This window comes from Pleuronectes platessa, chromosome 7, assembly GCF_947347685.1.
Source record: "Pleuronectes platessa chromosome 7, fPlePla1.1, whole genome shotgun sequence".
NCBI lineage: Eukaryota > Metazoa > Chordata > Actinopteri > Pleuronectiformes > Pleuronectidae > Pleuronectes > Pleuronectes platessa.
The window spans coordinates 23253616-23278080 of NC_070632.1; the positions used below are offsets into that span (position 1 = coordinate 23253616).

The 24465-nt window shown below is 45.3% G+C and overlaps 1 long non-coding RNA gene across 1 annotated transcript; it reads right to left on the reverse strand.

Annotated features, from left to right (window-relative positions):
- Nucleotides 1-16148: 16148 nt before the first annotated feature.
- On the reverse strand, nt 16149-20020 carry LOC128445149 (uncharacterized). Its single transcript, XR_008339260.1, has 3 exons — nt 19429-20020; nt 18492-18545; nt 16149-17851 (listed from the first exon to the last, which is right to left on the reverse strand). It is a non-coding gene; the product is annotated as an uncharacterized LOC128445149 (long non-coding RNA).
- Nucleotides 20021-24465: the final 4445 nt, after the last annotated feature.

Genomic DNA, 24465 nt, shown 5'->3' on the forward strand with positions numbered 1-24465 from the left:
AGAATGCTGGTCAGATTCGGGTCTGGCTTGTGTTTTAGACAGAAAATTACAGCCCAAGGCACATTCTCAGATGATGCTATCACCCTGATAGTCCTGCCAAACCCAGTTAAAAAATCTTGTTGTTAAATAAAGTATTTATTAATAGTTTAAAAGGAAGAAATTGTCGTAAATTGAATCCCAAAATTTGATTTGACTCACTAAATGGTACAGCCTTAAAATGTATTTAAGCCGCTGGAAGTTGGTGAACAATGTATAATTTAATATGTTTAGACAATTTAAGAGAACGAACGGTACTAACTGACCTCATCCGTTGTGCATTTGCTGATGATTAATAACAGAACTTAAATGGAGATTGATGACAGAGCTAAATTCTTGCCCTCTGAATGGAAAAATCTGTTTTTGAAGAAGCATCTCTTCTCTCAACAGTTGTCAGCAGATAGGATCCAACTGTGCATGCTGATGTTCCATGAGCATCTAGAAGGCTGCATCAGTAAAAGAAAGCCTGAATTATGATCGCATTTTACAGTGGCTTGCCAGAAATTATTCCGGGAAGATTTTCCGATGATTATTTTAAGCAGTGAATGAAATTCAATATTTATTTTTGGAGGCATTTTATTCATTTGTAGGACCGGGGAAGGTGACACAAACAGTACAGGCAGGGGAATAGGGGGATGGTATGCAGGAGACAGCATGTGTGGCCATTAGGTGTTCACCATAAGCATTTAGGGTCTCCCCAAAAAGTGCTTACATCTGAACATGTAAGATCCAAGCTGCAATGATTTACACTTGTCCCTTAGGAGTTTACAAGATGCATGGGTGAATATATAATAGGATTGTTTGTCTATATGAACAGTAACAGTGACGCACTGCTGGGACCTCTCTGAAGACGTAACTTGGATCAAGCTTGTGTGTTCAAGATGCCAACGACAAAGTATATCTTGTATTGAGAAACATCACCAGATATTCCTGATTTCCTGTTTGGTCTCTGCTGTACAATATTTGAGCCGATCTCTTCAGTACTGTGACAATCTGCCAGACACCTGTGGTTTCTTTGCAACCCGGGGGTCGGTGTAAATTAAAGCTTGCGTCAAGCCTCGTCAAAGGAATTTATTTTGGGTGTACACATGTTAATGCTTAACAGGAATGTCTTTCTCCAAACAGTGACTATTCAATCATGCAGTAGTTTAGTAGACAAAGAAATTGTTCCATTTCATTGACGCATTAGTAGGTTTAGAATGAGCTGTTTGCTTGTTCTGTGGTGATGCTGGTTGCAGCTTTCTTTCTGAAATTCTAAAAGTGATCTGCAGCAAATGAGCCATGAAAAGTAAAGACCAGCAGCTAGACTCAGTCCACAGAATCCTGAAGCTGCACTGCCGCTGCTGCACATAAAGCTGATCGTTCGAAGTTCTGTGATGCTCGACTTACTATGAACCCTGAACAAGAGAATCACTTGACATTATTGTGAATGCGCAAATCTGAAAAAACAGAACACAATTATCGTGTGATGAAAAAGAGGAGACCTACACGTGGAAGACACGGATGAAGATGTCACCTTGGAGAGTCAATGAGATCTGTGACAGTCATGAAGTTAATGTGTGAAGACAAACTAATCTCAGACCTCATAATAGAAGCATAATGAAAAGGGATTGGATCAGTTACAGGACCAGCACTCACTCATCAAAGATACAGATCCGCCTGTGCCTCATCTCATCATGGTTGTTTGGTGAATGCATGTCCTGAATTAATAGCACTTTAATGACAGCAAATGAGACGCTATCAAAAACCTGAACCCTGGGATATGCATGCAGGTGTGTGGTGGAGCTAAGACTTCATTTAAAGAATAATGATTAAAAAAACATGAAACGATTTACAAGGGTGCTTTTGACAAAGGTTGTTTATTCTCCTGGGGCGTCCTCCGTTCTTTTGTGTTATGCCTCGATGATTAAAGCTTGCTGGATACGAGCAAGGAAACTGTTGAAGAAAAACAACTTCTTGAAAAGGTCACATGCTTCTCTTTTTTCTCCTCATGTGTGAGAGATGATAAAAGTCGAGGCAGGTCAGCTGAAAGACTCCCTCTACCTTTTAAGGTAACAATACATTTGAACCTGTCTTATCCTCTCAGTGTGTAAAACACACACCACTGAGCATTAGGATGTATAGCTTTACATGTCCACAGCTGCCGTTTAACATGTATGCATTTCCGTGATGCATGATCTTTTTTTTGGGCTTGACATCAAGGAAACCTGCCCGAAGACAACTGCCTTGTTATTTTTCAATAGCAAATCAATGTAACATCCAGTCTACATACAAGAAGTACTGCCATTCACACACACGTATATATTTATCCCCTGAAATTTGGCCAAGCTATCCTGAACGTGAGCACTGCCAGGGAGAGGTCCCTCTGATACATTTGCTTGACCAATCACTACCAGTCTCAGCCGTCAATCAGGATATTTTACCCTGTTTTTATTGCATCAGATACATAAAACACAAACTTAGCATAAAACATGAACACTCTAACAAACATAAGTGTGATATGAACTACTAAACATGACAAAAACCTCCTTTGAGAAAGATTTATTTGAGGTGTACTTCTTCTCTATAATTTGGTCTATATGTCCGCTCCACTTACATGGAAAATAAAAATTATAACCTGTTCAACGTCGGAGAAATTTACCTTAAACTCTATGTCCTATCCTATGTCAAACTCTTCCTTAAAGAGGTCCTCAAAATATAGAAACGCCTTCAAGATTATATTCTCATAAACACAACAGAACAAGCCAACACACACACACACATACACACACACACACATACACACAGATGAGCGTAGAGAAACACACTATTCAAAATAAAAAGAGGTCAACAACAAAAAAAGGTTCATCCTTCTAACGTGAGTCTGTAAGCATATTTATCTTACTGGACAGATTAAATATTAATGTTGCTGCTCTTCATGTGGAATATACCTCATCCATCAGGTAACTCTGAGTCCATCGTATCCTAGATAGGAAGTTTCACAGCCTAAAAACTAACGCTGTATTCTACACTCACACAAAGATCTATTATGTATGAGTTACCTACTCAGTGCTGTCTTCATTGCAACGTTTCATGTAAACCTTGAATGAAAAAACAGCGGATCTTTAATGACCTGCAGGGCGGTCAGACGGGAAAACGTGAGCATGTGTGTGTTATTCTACGATTACACTACACAATTTCTAGGAATTTAAAGTGGAAGTATTTCCGCCAGTGTACATGTACGACAGCCAGTCTGAGTGAAGTGAGGTTTCGTATTTCAGCCTTGATTATGGTCCCTCAATTCCCATTTGCGGTTAAAGCCATTGGGTTCTACTTATATTTTTGACTGCAAGAGCCAAGAGGGACGGATGTGTGTGGGATATGTGGGATATTTCATGAACTTGTCAGAGCCATTAAATGGAGCGAGGGCCCTTGACCACTACTAATCAGCCAGATATTGGCCAAATGTATTGTATGTGCAGAAAAAGGGACCCCAGAGGAATATAAAGGAAGATATTTTCATATAATTTTCACACCATAGAGAGAGAGAGAGAGATTTTTTGATTTTTCACAAGCACTTTATTTACATTTTTCTCATTTTACAAAACACTTTCCTGCAACATTATTCAAATAAATAGACAAAAGTGCTGCTGTTAAAAAACCTTAGTCTGTTAAAAAGTGTGGAAAGGACAGCTCATTGTTGGTGACGGTGCAGAGGATGTCATTAAAACACCAAATTCTTTTAAAAGACTCGAGATCAGATATCATTGTGTAAAAACTGAACTCGAGTCGGAGTCTGGCCCGGAGGTTTACCACCCACACCGCCGCCGCTTCCTGCCCGTCTCTTTTCTCGACCCTGCTCTTCCTACTAATGTAAATGGCCATCTTGGCCTCACCTGAGAGGTGGTTCAGGAGCTGCCACTTATCTTTATCTTTTTTGTTGTAGGCAGCTCCCATGATAAAAACCTTCTCAGTAAAAGTGACGTTAAAATCACTAAAAACCGCAGTTAAAAGAGCGAAGAAACTTGTCAGTCTCTTGCACTCAGTAAAAACGTGATAAATAGTCTCACGCAGGTCGCAGAATGGACACTTGTTAAGAACGGTGGGATTAAGAATAGAAATAAAAGCGTTGGAAGCGACGGCGCCGTGTAAAATTCTCCACTGGAGGTCGCCTGTTCTTTTCTTAAGGGGAGGTTTGTATAAAATCCTCCACTGCGGGCAGGGTCCATGATCCCCCCACCTCCGTGACCACACAGTGGGGGGTCTGTTGCTCAGTCCGGTCTGGTGGATGCTTTTCACACAGTTTCTGTACAGCGTCTCTTTATCCGCTCTGTGAATTGTTAGTTTGTGTGTGTTTATTTCAGTTAGTAGGGGGCCGGTCTTTTCTCCCAGGCCTGGGCTCAGGATAATATCTGGATAGGGGTCTGCAGCCTCTGGTGTGGTTTCCCCCCTCTGGTAGGCCCTCAGGAGGTCCTTTTCCCGGATGGAGAGCCTCTGGGTCCAGAGCTCCAGGATCCTCTGGGCCATCCGGGAAGACTGCAGCCCCAGCAGGGAGCCCAGGGCCTGGGCGTTGTTGAGTGCCGGCCCCACTGCATCCACCAGCTGCTGTAAGGTCACCGTTCCAGACCGGGTCAGCGCCGCCATAAGGCCGGGTGTTGTTGTGCCGCTGACGTCCAGTCTGGCTCCATTCACGAGTGGTTCTCTCAGCAACCAGTACAGAGAGTCTGCTTTTTGACACCTTGTTTTGTTAAAAAGGGCCCATGATTTAAAAACACCTTGATAAAAAGGAGGCAACCCACTTAATTTTAATAATTTAGAATCTGTTAAAAACAGAGCATCATCCAACCCCAGGTTATTGGCACGCCTAAGGATGCTGCTGGCCACATCTCTCCACACCAGATCTGCTGGGCCTGTGAGATATTTTTGGATGAATTGAATTCTAAAAGTTGCAGTCCGGCTGGCCAGGTGGACGAGGCCTTGTCCCCCCTCCTCCCTGGCTAAAAACAGCACCCCCTGTGGCACCCAGTGTAGACCCCCCCAGAAAAAATCCACCATTTTCTTTTGTACATTGGAAAGCAAGCCAGGGGGGGGTTCCACACACATCAGGTGGTGCCACAGTTGGGATGCCACAAGATTATTTAAAACCAGTACCCTCCCTCTAAGAGACATCTTTGGGAGCAGCCATTTCCATTTTAACAGTTTGTTTTCTATTTTTTCTGTTACGTTCTCCCAGTTCTTCTTATGTATATCGTCATTTCCTAAAAACACCCCGAGGTACTTTATGCCCTCCCTCTTCCATTTCAGGTTTTGGGGGAGAACTGGGAGACCTCCAGGCCACTCCCCGACCGCGAGGGCTTCCAATTGCTTTTTTTTCCAATTGACCCTTGCGGCCGATGCCACGCTAAAATCATTTAAGATTTTGGCTAAAACATCTACATCCGTCTGGTCTTTAATAAAAACAATAAGATCGTCGGCGTAAGCTGATAAAATCATGTTGCCACTAAAACCAGGATAAAACACACCTTGGATGCTAGATCTTATTCTGCGGAGGAGAGGTTCCAAGGAGAGTGCGTAGAGCATCCCCGACAGAGCACAGCCCTGCCTGACACCTCTACCTACCCAGAAAGGAGCACTCAGACTGCCGTTGATCTTTAACACGCTCTCAACGTCACGGTACAGCACCTTGATCTTAGCTATGAAGCCAGCGCTGAACCCAAACTTCCCCATCACTTTCCACAGGAAGCTGTGTTCAACGCGGTCAAAAGCTTTTTCTTGGTCTAGGGAAATCAAGCCTATATCTACATCTAATGAACTGGAGACATCCAAAAGGTCTCGAATGAGGTGGACATTGTCCACCATGGACCTGCCGGGCACGCAGTAGGTCTGGTCCCTGTGAATGACCTACTCCATAGCCTTCCCCAGCCTGGAGGCCAGTGCTTTGGACAGAAGTTTGTAATCCACACAGAGCAATGACACAGGGCGCCAGTTCTTGATGTCCTGCAGGTTGCCTTTTTTTGGGAGCAGTGTGAGGACCGCCCTCCTGCAGGACTTTCAATATAACCTCGATTTCCGGTGGACTCACTTAAATGTTCTAGTTCCACTATGTCGGTCTCTAGATCTTTCATAGATCGGGTGGCGTCTCTTGTGACATTGAGGGTGTGTTGTTGACACAATAGGCGTATTTGTGTCTTACCGTGGTCCCACCCCTGCCTAAGATTACTAAAATCGCCCTTCCTCTGTCTAAAAACACCCCAGAAATACGTAAGAACATCTGTAAAACTCTTATCAAATGTTAAAACAGAATTAAAATGCCAATAGGCGCTCTTGGGTAAAACATTTCTGATAAACACATGACATAAAAGCAGGGAATGATCACTAAAACCAGCCGGCATGATGACGCAGCTTTTAAAAATGTTAAAATGATGTTTAAAACAATAAATCCTGTCTAACCTGGCTGAGGAGATCCTACTCTCTCTGATGTGGGACCAGGTGTACTGTCTGCAGTCTGGGTGCATCCTCCTCCACACGTCCACCATGCCGTGAGAGCGGACCAGCTGCTTTAAGGCGTGCTGAGAGGCTGGATGAGGCTCTGCGTGGTTGCGGTCTAAAATCGCATCTTCAGTGCAGTTAAAATCCCCCCCCAAGAATAAAAAATCCTCCATGGCACAATCATTAAGAATCTCACTTATTTTTAGTAAAAAGGGCTTCCTCTCTGCACCGGTTGCTGGAGCATAAACGTTAATAAAAACAGCAGTGAAATGGTCGAACTGAGCTTTGGCTAAAAGAAGCCTCCCCTGGATCACATGTTTGACCTCCAGCGAGTTCGGTTTAAAAGCCGTGGAGAAGAGGAAGCCCACTCCTGCTCTCAGGGAAGTGTTGTGACTTAAAATGGCCTCCCCTCCCCACTCCCTCCTCCAGTCAGACTCATTATTAAAATCACTATGAGTTTCTTGTAAAAACATGACATTGTGGCAAGACAAGGAAAGGCAGAGACGCAGGTACTGTTTACTGTGGTTTATTCAGAACTCCACATGTTCCCCATACGGGAAGTATATATAGCTAAAGCCTCTAACATTACCCATCAACCCACTGGGTGAGAGGACACACCCCTGAGTGCACGCCACACAGCCCCCCCCCGAACACCCAGAGGGAGAAAAAAAAATGGGACAAAAGTCAGTACCTCTCAGGGGGTTTAACGAGGCGACCATAACGGCTACGCCGACCCCCGTCCGCAAACGCAGGGGTGGAACAGGCAGAAGGGACATCATTTACAACAGGCACAGGATCAGGAGGCACAACTGGAGAAAACAACACAGGGGTCTTAGAAGTGGGGCGACCACGACGGGGAACCCGGGCCGGTAGCACCTCTTCGCCGGCCAACAGATGAGCTGGCTTAAGCCTGTCTAACGAAACGCGCTCCCTTCGCCCGCCCATGTCCAGAATGAAACTTTTAGAACCCGCCTCTAACACTCTAAACGGGCCGTCATACGGGGGCTGGAGGGGAAACCGGTGAGCATCGTGACGCACGAAAACAAACCGAGTGGTCGCGAGATCCGTTGGCACGAAAGACCGATGAGAAAAATGATGCACGGGCACCGGTGCACAAGCGGCCTGTGACGCAGGACGCGCAACAGGAAACGGAAAGGGGGCCGAGCTCTGAGGCAGAAACTCCCCTGGGACGCGGAGCGGCTGACCGAGCACCAACTCTGCAGGCGAGGCATCCAGGTCAGCCTTAGGAGCCGAGCGCAACCCGAGCATCACCCACGGCAACCGATCCAACCAGTTCGCGTCTGAGAGCGCAGCCCGCAATGACGCCTTAAGCGACCGGTGAAAACGTTCACACAAGCCGTTAGCCTGGGGGTGGTAGGCAGTGGTACGGTGAACCTGTGTGCCCAGAGACTTTGCTAGCGCCGACCAGAGATCCGAAATGAACTGCGGGCCTCTGTCAGAGGTGATATCAGACGGTGCACCAAAACGTGAGACCCAAGCTGAAAGAAAAGCGCGTGCCACGTCCGCAGATGTCGTGGAAGACAGAGGAACCGCCTCTGGCCACCTAGTGGTCCGATCTACCATGGTAAGGAGATGTGTAAAACCCTGGGAAGGGGGAAGAGGCCCCACCAGGTCGATATGCACATGATCAAAACGCTTGGCCGGAATCAAAAACGGCTCGAGGGGCGCCCTAGTGTGCTGGTGAACTTTTGCGCGCTGACACGCCACACTTGTGGCCGCCCACTCTTTGACCTCTTTGCGAAGGCCAGGCCACACAAACTTCGAAGACACCAACTTCACCGACGCCCGGACACCCGGATGAGAAAGAGAGTGCACCATATCAAAGACCCGACGGCGCCAAGCAACCGGCACCACCGGGCGGGGGCGGCCCGTGGAGACGTCGCAAAGGAGGGCAGGCCCACCATCTTGCACCACTGCCTCCTCCAGCTCCAGACCGGTACTCGCAGCTCTCAGTGCAACGATACCCGGGTCCCCAGGTTGATCGGCAGCCAGTGCTGAAAAATCAACCCCAAGATGCACAGGGCACACCAGCACCCGCGACAGGCAGTCTGCCACCGGGTTCGCTTTACCCGCCACATGTTGGATGTCCGTTGTGAATTCGGAAATCGCAGCTGGATCCTCACAGGGGTCCAGTCAACCTGGTCCTTGGCTTTCTTAAGCTTCAAAGCACCATACAATGGTTGCAGGAGTTGGGCCGCACGAGGCAAGAAACGATTGTAAAAGTTTACCATGCCCAAAAACTCCTGTAGCGACCTGACCGAGACCGGACGGGGAAAATCCGCAACTGCATGCACCTTCGAGGGCAAAGGAACCGCACCCTGCGACGAAATGCGATGGCCCAAAAAGTCTATGACAGACAGCCCAAACTGGCACTTGGCTGTGTTGACAATGAGACCATGTCCATCAAGGCGCTGGAAAACCTGCCTAAGGTGCGACAAATGCTCATCAACCGACGGGCTGGCCACCAAGATGTCGTCCAAATAGACGAAAACAAACGCGAGGTCACGTAACACCGAGTCCATCAAGCGCTGAAACGTCTACGCTGCGACTTTAAGGCCGAACGGCATTCGCAGGAACTCGAAAAGCCCAAACGGTGTAATGACTGCAGTCTTGGGCACGTCCTCTGCCCGCACAGGCACCTGATGATAACCTCGCACCAAATCGATTTTAGAAAAAATTGTCATGCCCGCCAAACGAATCGAAAAATCCTGAACATGGGGAATGGGATAACGGTCATGGGCCGTGATGTTATTTAAACGGCGGAAGTCACCGCACGGCCGCCAAGACCCGTCCGCCTTGGGCACCATGTGGAGCGGCGAAGCCCACGGGCTGTTGGGCCGCCTAACGATCCCCAAACGCTCCATGGTAGCAAACTCCTCCTTCGCGGTGGCTAACTTCACGGTGTCGAGTCGACGCGAACGTGCGAAAACGGGCGTACCCGCAGTGGGAATGAAATGTTCCACGCCGTGTTTAGTAACCGCGGCAGAAAATGCGGGCGTTGTCAGCGAAGGAAATTCCGCCAGTAAGCGCTGGAAGACATCCTTTGACGCCGCGAAATTAGCGTGTGTTAACGGCCCGGGTCCCCCTGTCTGACACGGAAAAGACGAAAAAGACACAGCATCAATGAGCCTGCGATTAGCTACATCCACTAACAACCCATTAGTGCACAGAAAATCTGCTCCGATAATAGGAACCGTAATGGAAGCTACAACAAAGTCACACAGAAATTTGCGTCCATTGAAACACACAGTCACAGACTTTGTACCAAACGTCTCTATAGCCGAACCGTTAGCCGCTGTCAGACGCGGACCACTGCCACAGGCCGAGAGGTCCGTAGCTGCAGGAGGGAGAAGGCTCTTCTGCGAGCCGGAGTCCACCAGGAACTGATTACCTGATATGGAGTCATGAACGAACAGCAGCTCCTCTTGCTCGCCAGCGCCCACGGCTGCTACCGAGCGCCGGCTCTTCCGTTTCCCGGTGCCTCGAACGCGCACGGAGGAACGCAGCGGCGCGCCTTGCTGCCGAAGCGCTGATGGAAGAAACACAGCTGGCCGCGCTGTCTGCGGGTGGAAACTGCAGCCGTCAATGCCGGAACCTCGTCCTCCAACGTCGGCTGCAAGGACTCCACGGCCACACTCTGCACGGAGACGTTCCTCGAAGTCAGCAGGATCCGGTCCGCCTGCTCAGCCAATCCACGGAAGTCGCCGGCCGCCAAACAAGAAGAGTTGGCGAGGGCTGCGCGCACCTGCCGCGGGAGCTGACGCAGAAAGATGTGCGGGAAAAGGAAACCATCATCCTCGGAGCCCAGCAACGACAGCATCTCGTCCATCAGGTCCACTGCCGAACCATCGCCCAAACCGGGAAGCGACAGTAGCTTGTCCGCTCTCTCCGCGGCTGACAAGCTGTAGCGCCGGAGGAGAAGCTGCTTGAGGGCGGCGTACTTTCCGCGCAGCGGCAGGGCTCGCAGGAGCTGCATCACGCGCCGGGTGGATTGCTGGTCCAAAGCCGCGACCACCAAAAAATACCTGGAGTCGTCTGCCGTTACTCCTCGCAGATGGAAAAGAGCCTCGACGTGCAGAAACCACGGCGCGGGGTCGTTCTGCCAAAACTCCGGCAGTTTAACGTGCTCCGCGGAGCTGGTCGGTCGCGGAAGCTGCGGCGCCATGGTCGTTGTGGAGACACGGTCCACGGGCGCCGGGGAAGAAAATACGTCTTCCCCCGATGAGGAAGGGATACTATCCTCCTCTACCTCGAACATGTCCAAAAAACAGGGTCACCAATGTGGCAAGACAAGGAAAGGCAGAGACGCAGGTACTGTTTACTGTGGTTTATTCAGAACTCCACATGTTCCCCATACGGGAAGTATATATAGCTAAAGCCTCTAACATTACCCATCAACCCACTGGGTGAGAGGACACACCCCTGAGTGCACGCCACAACATCAATTTTTTTCATTTTCATAGTTTCATAAATACAGGTTCTTTTCTTTTGATCTCTTGCACCGTTCACGTTTAAAACCCCAACTTTAAAAACATCCATGTTGTTTAAAATGTTAGAGACAAAAACAGAAAACAATAAATTAATTAATACAACCATTGCTGTCCTTTCCATCACTGCTCAGTTGTCTCTTTGCTCTGAGCACAAGTTTTTTAAGTCTAAAAACTTCCTGGTCTGTGAGGCCAGACTCCTCCCTCTGGCTGACGTGGAGTCTGGCCGAGGAAATAAAAAGACCGAGATCTGGGAAGTGTTCTTCGAGTATGAGTTGCTGATTTTTTGTTTGATGTAAAAATGATTTAAATTTATCTACACTAAGGGTTTTCTTCTTTTGGCTGCTGTTAAAAGGCGGAAAGTCGCTGCTGTCAGACACACCCTCACACTCACTCACATCACTGTCCATTTGCACTTTACTCGTCTTTGCCTCATTTAAAACTGTCCTAGCTGACCTCCTACGTTTTACTGTTTTCTTTTCCTTTATTGATTCTTCCTCCATCTCCTCCTCCTCCACCTGCTCACTCCACACCATCCTGCCCTCAGCTGCTTCTCCTCCTCTCCTTCCACTGTCCCCTCCCTCCTGCTCAACACTTTTTTCTTCACCCGTCACCTCCTCCACCTGTTTGATAACTACACCACCCTCTTCCTCCCCTTTATCTCCCACCTCCTTTTCCTCTACCTCACCCACAACATCCTCCACCACAACATCCTCCACCCTCACACCCGGTGTATTAACAAAACTCACCCCTGGTGATGGCTCGGTCACAGCATCGCTCCTCCTCGGAGATGTTGGAGGAGAAAACCGTGGTGCAGCGACCGGGCGCCCAGATGTGACGGCCAGCCCCTCCGCGGCCGGCCCCCCGGAGGGACCGGCCAGCCCCCCGGAGGGACCGGCCAGCCCCGCGGCCACCGTCCCCCCAGGGGGGTCCGCCGGCGCGGCGGGGACCAGCGCTCGTAGCACCAGCGCCCGCACCAGCGCTCGTAGCCGCATCAGGACCGGGCGGAGCCGGGTCACTCCGCTTCGGACAGGCTCTCACCGTGTGTCCCTCCTCCCCGCACCCGAAACACTTCATCACCGATGAAGTGGCGAAAATCACGTAGTCATAATCATCTACTTTAACATGGAAGCGGAGGTTGAGCTCCTCGTTCCGGTTGTTAAGTATCATATACAACTGTCTGCGGTGGGACACTACGTGCTTCAGTAACGGAGACTTACATCCAGACAACAACTTCCTTATGGGGGACGCTACCTTCCCATGTCTGGACAGCTCTCTACTGAGAAACTCATCGGTGATGAACGGAGGGACATTGGACAGGACCACCTTGGTAGCGGGTTGGGACAAAGGCAGTACCTGTACAAAACAACCGTTCACGGTGATACCTGTCTCGACCACAGAGTTCACCTTCTCCACGCGGTCCAGGAACACGACCACGGCGCTGTTCATCCGAGCCGCCGACACCACGCAGCTGTGACCGACCTTCTCCCCCACAGCGAGCCCGATGCTTTCCACGCTGCAGGGGAAACTCACACATACCCTAACCCCGTGTTTGCGTGTAAGTGATTTAAAATTACAGCCGGCCATGGCCGCTGCCACGACACCAGCAAGACGCTGGTGAAGTGAAAAACACCCACAGCCCAAACCACCAGAAAATAAGCTACTGTGACTCTAATGTGATATGTGATTGAAAAAAATATAACATTAACTACAAACAAATAAAAAGTGAGAAACGAAAATCGCACTCGCTCCGACACTCGCTCACGCACCACACTCCCAGCATGCACAGAGAGAGAGAGAGAGAGAGAGAGAGGACAAATTCATAGTTCACATTTTCCACATGTGATGTAACCATTCCACACATAAGAAATATTTGATTGCACCGACGGTAACTCCCTGGTTCAGTTTACATTTCTGAAATGTTAGGAGCTGTTGGGTCTCATCACATGAGTAAGCACAGGTACTCATAGTTAAACACTTGAATACAAACACTTCACTTGTTATGCCAAGACATTTCAGGGGATTTAAACACCAGATCAGATGGATGTGGTCGATGAAGGTGGTTTCTAACAGAGGGTCCAGACAGACGTGATGTCATTCTTACAGTTGTACTTATTCAGTGCATGTTTATCTTGAGTTTGGTCGTCTTCAAATACAAACATTTCCTTGGACTCAGTGTCCACTGGGCATAAACTGCAGGCAGAGAGTGCATGCGTCCACTAAGCTCCAACAGTGATGTGCAGTTTTGATGTGCAGTTAGGTAAGTAGTTTCTATGTTATCCTGCTAATTAACAGACAAAGAAATGCTGATGCTAACATGACCTCGTTGACGGAGCTGATTTCAGATAAATTTCAGACAAATGTCTAAACATGATAAGGTAATGAAGTAATGACATTAAGGTCAAAGGTCAAATTATTTGATTTGCAGGAGCTCACCCTCATGACTTTCTCTTCATGGATGACAAGGTTGTTGAGAGGTTGTTCTTCTGGTATCCACCACAAAGTTGTGGGTTTTGCCTTTATTGAGCTTCAGGTGATTGACACCATCTGACAAATCAGTCCTCTGTCTCCCTCTGTCAAAAATAATCCCAAAGTGAACACAGCATGCTTCTCACTGGAAAGTATTCACCAGAACCATTTGTGCCAGTCTAATGAAAACTTCCCTTTCGGCCAAATAAATATTAAATAAAAAGTTAAGATGAACTAGGGCTACGTTGTAGCACTTGCGGGCCCGAGCACCCGCACATTGAAGCCTGTTGCGGTCGGTGGAGAGAGCGATCGATGACCAAGCGCACATCATCGATCGAGCATGCACTTCTCCACGTTGCATGCGTTTTGCGCTCTGCGGCAGTAGGTTTGCCAGTAGGTGGCGCCATCACTATTATTACGCACAGACATATAGATCTCTTCTTGTAGGTGCTCTGATGTAGCGTGAGCAATTTTGTGTCAATTGGACAATGTTAACACAACTTAATTTTCACACTGATCAGTAGGTGGCGCTATGACCCTGAACTAATATTTATATGTGGAGCTGTTCAGATCAGTATTGTGATCATAGGTCAGTAGTTTGGAGCCGGTTGGATAATGCAGAGTGGATTAACAAAGTACTTCCTATTTCCTGGCGAATCAGTAGGTGGCGCTATGACACTGAGGAAATATTGACACATAGAGCTGTTCAGGCTTGTACTCTTATCATGTGACAGAAGTTTGGTAGTGATAAGACAATGCACAGTGGACTTATGAAAACATCGTGTCCTTTGGCGAAGGATGATCCTTCGCCACACCTCAATGTTTACATGGTTTGAGGAAATGTCACAATTCTGACCTTGATTCAATGACTTGACTGAGCTCATTTGAGCTGTATATCTTAAAGCAGCCAGGAGCAGTTCATCAAAGTATAAAACATGTCACTTCATGTTGCCACCAGGGGGCGCTGTGATTTCAAGTCATAATTTCTGTGTAGATGTCATCAAGCCGGAACGCTTGTCTTGCATGTCTAGTTTGGACTTGATTGGACCATGTATGTTCGAGATACAGATGCTCGTGTTTTGATGGCGTGTAACCAAATTTTAACGCCACGCCACGGTCACACGGTGTGAAGGGAAAAAAATCCCTTAATCAGTTTTTATCTCAATCTTGTTCTGATGACACTCATCTGAATTTGAAGTTGATCTGATGAAAGCTCTACGACAAGTAAACCAAAGTAAAAATGTGGAATATGGCTAAAATGGCCACTAAATCCAAAATGGCGGGCTTCCTGTTTAGTCTAGCATATCTATCCAAGAGACTTATTTGTTTGTTATGAAAAGACACATGCCCAAATCGATTTTTGTACATGTCGGCCAATTGTAGTGCCGGGGCTGCCCGTTAGGGGGCGCTAGTCAGTTATTTTGCCACGCCCATTCCTTAAAACCATATGAAAATCTTCAGGGGGGGGATGTTGTTGCACACATTTAGTTTGAGTGAGATAGAGCCATGAACACTGAAGTTAGAGCAATTTCGTGCTTCACGGCGAGGTGATGAACTTTGATGCAACGCCATTAATATGGCGTTTGACGAAAAGTCCCAGTTATCTTATGCCTTCATTATCAATGTCTTGAGACCCATTTGATACAGTTTGACATGGTTGAGGTCAGTGGATGAGGAGGAATACATCCAAGTGTAAGACAAGCAAAAAACAAGACATTTCCTGGTGCCACCAGGGGGCGCTGTGATTTTAAGTCATTATTTCTGTGTAGATGTCATCAGGCCGGGACTCTTCTCTTACATGTCTTGTTTGGACTTGAGTGGACCATGTTTGTTCGAGATACAGATGCTCGTGTTTTGATGGCGTGGAACCAAACTTTGACGACACGCCACGGTCACACGAAGTGACGGAAAAAAATTCCGTTGATCATTTTTTTTCTCAATCTTGTTGTGATGACACGCGTCTAATTTTTAAGTTGATCTGATGAAAGCTCTACGACAAGTACATTAAACTAAAAATGTGGAATTTGGCCAAAATGGCCACTAAATCCAAAATGGCGGGCTTCCTGTTGCGTTTTTCATAATGCTCCAAGAGACTTTTTTCTATGATTATTCACGTTACACCAGTGTCTAGATTTTGGTGAAAATCGCTTATGTGGAAACCTAAGGGCTGGTTCCAGGGGGCGCTGTTGAGCCGTTTTGCCACGCCCATTTCCAAATACTCCAGATTACGTAAATTTTCACCACTCTCTAATTTACTGGAAAGTTTAAAAACTTTTTGAGCACGTTGAAGCCCTCAAAAAGCCAATTCATTGTTCGGAGAATAATAAGAACTAGGGCTACGCTGTAGCACTAACGGGCCCGAGCACAGGCAATTTCTATTCTGTTGCGGTCGGTGAAGAGAGAACGTTCAATGACCAAGCGCTCGTCTCTGCGTTGCATGCGTTTGTGCACTGCGGCAAGGATTATTGCTTCACTTCCTGTAGCCAGCAGGAGGCTCTATTAACTAGAGGTAAGTAACCTTGAAACCATACAACCAAACCTATTGCTTTAACTATCACCATATACTTACATGCCTCAAGGCTTTTTTAATATAAAATTGTTATAAAAGTTAGTTTATTTAACACGTCTAATGAACACATTGAAGCAAGTTAACTGCAGAGTCGTATGTTTGGCTGTGACTTTGTTTTATTTTAATAAGTTAATATCAATACGCTACATGTGTAAGTTGCATGTGATAATAACTATGTTTCACCATTATTCTGATACAGGCTGATATATCTACCATTACTATTTTCACATCGTTAATTTAGTCTGTCATGGAGTTGTAGAGTCAATTAGACAGTATAGATAAGATTATAATGTCCACACATCAGTGTTGTAAACACTTCTCCAGTTAATTATATAATTATGTTTTCACACTGAGGGAAGTGGAGAGACTTGATGTGGACTGTTATCAACAGCTCTGTGGGAGATCATCACCTTGAATATTACAGATGAGGTAGAAAGACATTTTATCTGTGTACAATGTTGTATTTCTTTCTCACGTTTTATCAAAAGCGATTTAAAGTATGTGCATTTAACCATTAGTATACAAACCCAGACCCCAGTACATCGGTTCTATCTGAAATATGTGGTGCTTCATACACAACACAAAACATTCATAACAGTGCGCTTCTGCTCCTCATTAATGCAGCTCCTGATGTCCTCAGCAGCAACATGGTGGAGATTTGCAGCTTCATGCTGGTCAACTGGAAGACAACTGATTAAGATTAAAAGATTAAGATTAAGATCCATTTATTCGTCCCAAACACATGCACAGACATGCAAAGGCACACTCATGCAGGTAGGGAAATTTAATCTCTGCTTTTTACCCATCTGGTGCAGGACACACAGAGCAGTGAGCGACCATGTACGGCGCTCACGGAGCAGATGTTGGGGGAGTGAGGTGCCTTGCTCAGGGGCACTAGAGAGGGTAGGGAGACTCTTGGATTTTTGGACAGATCAATCCAGGTTTGTCTTTTGTTGTCTCTCCGTGGAGTCGAACCGGAGACGAACCAGAGACCTTCTCTGCCCATAGTCCAAGTTTCTGCCCTCTACACATCACTCCATACGTTGCTCCCTTAACTACAGATGGCCTGCGAATGTCATGGAGTTTTACAGTGAATTAGACAGTTTAGATATGATTTTAATCTCCACACATCAGTGTTGTAAACAGTTCTCAAATTAATTATATAATTATGTTTTCACACTGAGGGAAGTGGAGAGACTTGATGTGGACTGTTATCAATAGCTCTGTGGGAGATTATCACCTTGAATATTACAGATGAGGTAGAAAGACATTTTATCTATTTTTACAATGTTGTATTTCTTTCAGTACTTTTATCAAAAGCGACTTAAAATATGTGCATTTAACCATTAGGATACAAACCCAGACCACAGTACAACGGTTCTATCTGAAATCTGTTGTGCTTCATACACAACTCAAAACATTCTTTAACAGTGCGTTTCTTCTCTTCATAGATGAGGAACTGCAGCACCTGACGTCGTCAGCAGCAACATGGTGGTCAACACGTGGACGACTGCATCATCATCAGAAGCTACACAACACTTCTAAATTCCTCCCTTAAATAAAGATGGCCTGCAACTGTTGGTGGTGGCAGTCATTGCTAAGTGGCATGGATAAGAATTCATTTCTATCTTCATTATGGTTGGTTAAAATAATAAAAACTTATAACAACAATGTGTATCTTTTGCTTTCTGATTTGATACACTTTAGATAAGAACCCAGTGTTTAATATTTCTGCTTTGCCATAAGAGACAAAACATGGTCAATTGGTCATCACAGCTGTGTCCTTCAGGCTCGTCCGTCCCTAATAAAATGAGAGGAAACATAAAAATAATCAGATCATAATCATTTCATCTTAGGAAATAGGTAGTGTACATCATTTTCAAATTCTCTATGAACACTGTCTGTTCTAGTAAAGTTACAAGGCTATAATGTATTTATATTTAACAAAATAATTCAGGGAAGTCTGCCTGAGATTAACGATGTAAACACTAGTAGACACGGTTATTTTTCACTGTAACACGTGACAGGACATCAACACCGTGACTCTGAATAAAGAGCCTTAGGATACGTAGTGCTCCTTTGCACAGCTGCTCTTACAATGTGTAGCAAGTGCTAAATCTCCATTAGTATAATAGTAATGAAAATCACCCTTCACATAATTGAACATATATTTTCCATGTGAACCGCTTTAACACAGTTCAATTCCGGAGCAAAATGTAACTTATACAGTATTTATTAGAGTTACATATGAACAAAGTGTGTATTCTTATTTTCGGTGGATATTCAACTATGTATTTGAATATGCTTTTGGATTAAAACGTGCACTACCATGACAATGAATGTTTAGTATGGAGCTATTTCACATTAAAAGTATTGCATTATAATTTAACACATTATGTATTATGTGCAATACTTTGTAAGTAATGAAAACAGGTCTGTACCTGGAGTCAGTGTTCAGTCTGGTTGGATTCAAGTTGTGTCTCACGCTGGACATCCTAGAGGAACATTGAACACAAATACACAGATATGTTAAGTCATACATGTGCCATGTTATCTGCTTAACAGACTTTTACATGGTAATAATAAAATATTAATTCAAAGTTAATCAGATCATAATCATTTCAGCTTAGGAAATAGGTAGTGCATATTAGCCTACAATTCTGTATGACACTGTCTGTTCTAGTAAAGTTACAAGGCTATGATTTACTCATATTTAACAAAAGAATTCAGTGAAGTCTGTCTGAGATTAACGATTTAAATACTGAAGGTGGGAGACACGGTTACTTTTCACTGTAACACGTTACAACACTACTCTGAAGAAAGAGCTTTAGGACACGTAATGCTCCTTTGAACAGCTGCTCTTGCAATGCAGATGTGACTTTAAACACTCAGGTTTCTCAGGTTTCAGTTAGCATCGCTAGCCCGCTAGCGAAACTAACTTACAAGCCGACACACAGTCTCCTGTCTCAGAGTCATCCGCATAAAGTAATGCTTATATCTGCCGGGTGGACCCGCTCATGTCGTTTCATGTCGGTGTTTGTCGGTAATAACCCCAATCGAATCGAAGAACAGTTACTGCACCCATTCGAAGATATTGTTAGCTAGCTTGTTAGCGAGCTAGTTAGCCTCCGGCGCTAGCGAAAAAGAAGCCGACACACAGTCTCCTGTCTCAGAGTCATCCTTATAAACGAACGCTTATCTCTGCTTGGTGGACCTGGGTTCATGGCGGTTGTTTCGGTAACAGCTGGCATTCGCATCGAACCCGTTGATATACACTGAGCTGGTATGTAGCTCCCGGATTAGCGTCCCGTAGCTATCACGGCTGATTCAAAGGCACCCTGCGAATCACATCGAAATAAAATACTTAACGTGACTTACCACAGAAACGGAGGCGCAGACATCGTTACCGTGACCGTCAGGAGAAGGAGCAGAACATCAAAGTGTGTAATTTACCGGGTATGTGGGTGTAAGCCATTTCATGAGGCGTTCACGTGTAACTGGTGAAAGCCGAACTCACAACACACAGCACAGCTTACACTGTGACGTCACGTGAATTTCAAACATCTATATCGCTTAAACGAGGGAGTTAAAATAAAATACACCCCCCTCAGAGTTGTCATGAAGGAAGAACTTAGCGATTGAGACTAAAACCAAAGTTTGAGCAATGCTGTAAAAGGTTTAATTCTCCTCTAAAGTTGGCCACCCTGTAAACACAGTCTGTTAATGCATAGATAACACAAAGCATGGTCTGACACTGCCATCTAGTGACTAAATATTGCAGCACATCTGCCAGATATAGATGTTTTCATTCCTCAAACTGGAAGCCACACCACGGTCACACAGTATTATGAAAAGTTGCAATTTCGTTAACTTTAGATCTTCATCTTGTTTTGAACACATGCATCAAATTTTTACGTTGATTTAATGAAGGCCCTACGAGTAGTGAATCAAACTGTAACACATAGAAAAACAAGACATTTGCTGTTGCCACCAGGGGACGCTGTGATTTTAAGTCACGATTTCTGTACCGATGTCTTCAGGTCGCGACTCTTGTCTTATGTGTATAGTTTGGACTCGATTGGACAAAATATGTCCAAGATACAGGAGCCCGTGTTTTGATGGCGTTTAATCAAACTTTGAGGCCACACCACGGTCAGACGGTTTTGCTAAAACTTAATCCTTCAATAACTTTAGATCTCCATTTTGTTGTGATGACGATCGTCTAAATTGTAAGTTGATTTGATGAAAGCTGTAGGAGGAGTACTTAAAACAAAAAATATCGAATATGACCAAAATGGCCACTAAAGTCAAACTGGCGGGCTTCCTGTTGCGTTATTCATAATGCACTGATGGACTTTTTTGTGCATCTAGTCATGATACACAATAGTCTTTGTTTTTTTTGAAGATCGGTGAATGCTAAATGAGGGGCTTTTCCGTAGGTGGCGCTCTTGAGCCATTTTGCCACGCCCTTTTCAAAATACTCCAGAATACGTAAATTTTCGCCGCCTTCGAATTTACTGCAAACTCCTACAACTTTTTGAGCACATTAAAGCCCTCAAAAAGCCAATTCATTTAAGCTAAGAAAAATAATAATAATAATAATAATAATAATCATTTCAATTTCAATAGGGCCTCCCACCGATTTCGGTGCTCGGGCCCTAATAACTAGGGCTACGTTGTAGCACTTGCGGGCCCGAGCACCCGCACGTTGAAGCCTGTTGCGGTCGGTGGAGAGAGCGATCGATGACCAAGCGCACATCATCGATCGAGCATGCACTTCTCCACGTTGCATGCGTTTTGCGCTCTGCGGCAGTAGGTTTGCCAGTAGGTGGCGCCATCACTATTATTACGCACAGACATATAGATCTCTTCATGTAGGCGCTCTGATGTAGCGTGAGCAATTTTGTGTCAATTGGACAATGTTAACACAACTGAATTTTCACACTGATCAGTAGGTGGCGCTATGACCCTGAACTAATATTTATATGTGGAGCTGTTCAGATCAGTATTGTGATCATAGGTCAGTAGTTTGGAGCCGGTTGGATAATGCAGAGTGGATTAACAAAGTACTTCCTGTTTCCTGGCGAATCAGTAGGTGGCGCTATGACACTGAGGAAATATTGACACATAGAGCTGTTCAGGCTTGTACTCTTATCATGTGACAGAAGTTTGGTAGTGATAGGACAATGCACAGTGGACTTATGAAAACATCGTGTCCTTTGGCGAAGGATGATCCTTCGCCAAACATCAATGTTTACATGGTTTGAGGAAATGTCACAATTCTGACCTTGATTCAATGACTTGACTGAGCTCATTTGAGCTGTATATCTTAAAGCAGCCAGGAGCAGTTCATCAAAGTATAAAACATGTCACTTCCTGTAGCCACCAGGGGGCGCTGTAATTTCAAGTCATAATTTCTGTGTAGATGTCATCAGGATGGCACCCTTGTCTTACATGTCTAGTTTGGACTCGATTGGACAATGTATGTCCGAGATACAGAACCTCGTGTTTTGATGGCGTTTAATCAAACTCAAGACGCCACGCCACGGTCACACGGTGTGACGAAAGGTCAATCTCTTAATCACTTTTTATCTCCATCTTGTTGTGATGGCACTGATCTTAATTTGAAGTTAATCTGATGAAAGCCCTGGGACAAGTGCATCAAGTAAAAATGTGGAATATGGAAAAAAAATGGCCACTTAATCCAAAATGGCGGCCTCCCTGTTTGGTCAAGCATACCTATCCAAGATATTTTTTTGTTTGTTATGAAACGACACATGTCCCGATAGATTTGTATAAATGTCGGCCATCGTAGTGCCGGGGTTGCCCTATAGGGGGCGCTGGTCAGTTTTTTTGCCACGCCCATTTCTTAAAACCATATGAATATCTTCAGGGGGGGGCTGTTGTTACACACATGTAGTTTGAGAGAGATGGAATCATGAACACTGAAGTTACAGCAATTTCGTGTTTCACGGCGAGTTGATGAACTTTAATGCCACGCCATTCATATGGCGTTTGACGAAAAGGCACGGTAATCTTATGTCTTCATTGTCAATGTCTTGGGACCCATTTGATACAGTTTGACATGGTTGAGGTCAGTGGATGAGGAGAAATTCATCCAAGTGTAAGACAAGCAAAAAACAAGACATTTCCGGTTGCCACCAGGGGGCGCTGCAGTTTTAAGTCATCATTTATGCATAGATGTCATCAGGCGGGGACTTTTGTCTTACATGTCTAGTTTGGACTTGATTGGAACATGTATGTCCGAGATACAGATGCCCGTGTTTTGATGGCGTGTAACCAATTTTTAACGCCATGCCACGGTCACACGGTGTGATAAAAAAAAAATCCCTCAATCATTTTTTATCTCCATCTTGTTGTGATGACACTCATCTGAATTTGAAGTTGATCTGATGAAAGCCCTGGGACAAGTACGTAAAAGTAAAAATGTGGGATATTGCCAAAATGGCCACTAAAAGCAAAATGGCGGACTTCCTGTTGCGTTTTTCATAATGCTCCATGAGACTTTTTTTCATGACTGGTCACGATACACCTATATCCAGATTTTGATGAAAATCCGTTATGTGGAAACCTAGGGGCTGGTTCCAGGGGGCGCTGTAGAGCCATTTTGCCACGCCCAATTCCAATTACTCCAGAATACTAAAATATCCGCAGACCTTGAATTTCCTGCAAAGTTTCATAACTTTTTGAGCATGTCTAGACCCTGAAAAAGCCCCCCAAAGGGAAATAATAATAATAATAATAATAATAATAATAATAATAATAAAAATCCTTACAGATTCAATAGGGCCTCTCACCATTCGGTGCTCGGGCCCTAATAATGCCTACAATTTCAATAGGGCCTCTCACCATTCGGTGCTCGGGCCCTAATAATAATAAGAACTAGGGCTACGTTGTAGCACTTGCGGGCCCGAGCACCCGCACGTTGAAGCCTGTTGCGGTCGGTGGAGAGAGCGATCGATGACCAAGCGCACATCATCGATCGAGCATGCACTTCTCCACGTTAAATGCGCTCTGCGGCAGTAGGTTTGCCAGTAGGTGGCGCCATCACTATTATTACGCACAGACATATATATCTGTTCATGTAGGCGCTCTGATACAGCGTGAGCAATTTTGTGTCAATCGGACAATGTTAACACAACTTAATTTTCACACTGATCAATAGGTGGCGCTCTGACCCTGAACTAATATTTATATGTGGAGCTGTTCAGATCAGTATTGTGATCATAGGTCAGTAGTTTGGAGCCGGTTGGATAATGCAGAGTGGATTAACAAAGTACTTCCTGTTTCCTGGCGAATCAGTAGGTGGCGCTATGACACTGAGGAAATATTGACACATAGAGCTGTTCAGGCTTGTACTCTTATCATGTGACAGAAGTTTGGTAGTGATAGGACAATGCACAGTGGACTTATGAAAACATCGTGTCCTTTGGCGAAGGATGATCCTTCGCCGCACCTCAATGTTTACACGGTTTGAGGAAACGTCACAATTCTGACCATGATCTAATGACTTGACTGATCTGATTTGAGCTGTATATTGTGAATCAGCCAGGAGCAGTTCATCAAAGTATAAAACATGTCACTTCCTGTAGCCACCAGGGGGCGCTGTAATTTCAAGTCATAATTTCTGTGTAGATGTCATCAGGATGGAACCCTTGTCTTACATGTCTAGTTTGGACTCGATTGGACAATGTATGTCCGAGATACAGAACCTCGTGTTTTGATGGCGTTTAATCAAACTCAAGACGCCACGCCACGGTCACACGGTGTGACGAAAGGTCAATCTCTTAATCACTTTTTATCTCCATCTTGTTGTGATGGCACTGATCTTAATTTGAAGTTAATCTGATGAAAGCCCTGGGACAAGTGCATCAAGTAAAAATGTGGAATATGGAAAAAAAATGGCCACTTAATCCAAAATGGCGGCCTCCCTGTTTGGTCAAGCATACCTATCCAAGATATTTTTTTGTTTGTTATGAAACGACACATGTCCCGATAGATTTGTATAAATGTCGGCCATCGTAGTGCCGGGGTTGCCCTATAGGGGGCGCTGGTCAGTTTTTTTGCCACGCCCATTTCTTAAAACCATATGAATATCTTCAGGGGGGGGCTGTTGTTACACACATGTAGTTTGAGAGAGATAGAATCATGAACACTGAAGTTACAGCAATTTCGTGTTTCACGGCGAGTTGATGAACTTTAATGCCACGCCATTCATATGGCGTTTGACGAAAAGTCACGGTAATCTTATGTCTTCATTGTCAATGTCTTGGGACCCATTTGATACAGTTTGACATGGTTGAGGTCAGTGGATGAGGAGAAATTCATCCAAGTGTAAGACAAGCAAAAAACAAGACATTTCCTGTTGCCACCAGGGGGCGCTGCGGTTTTAAG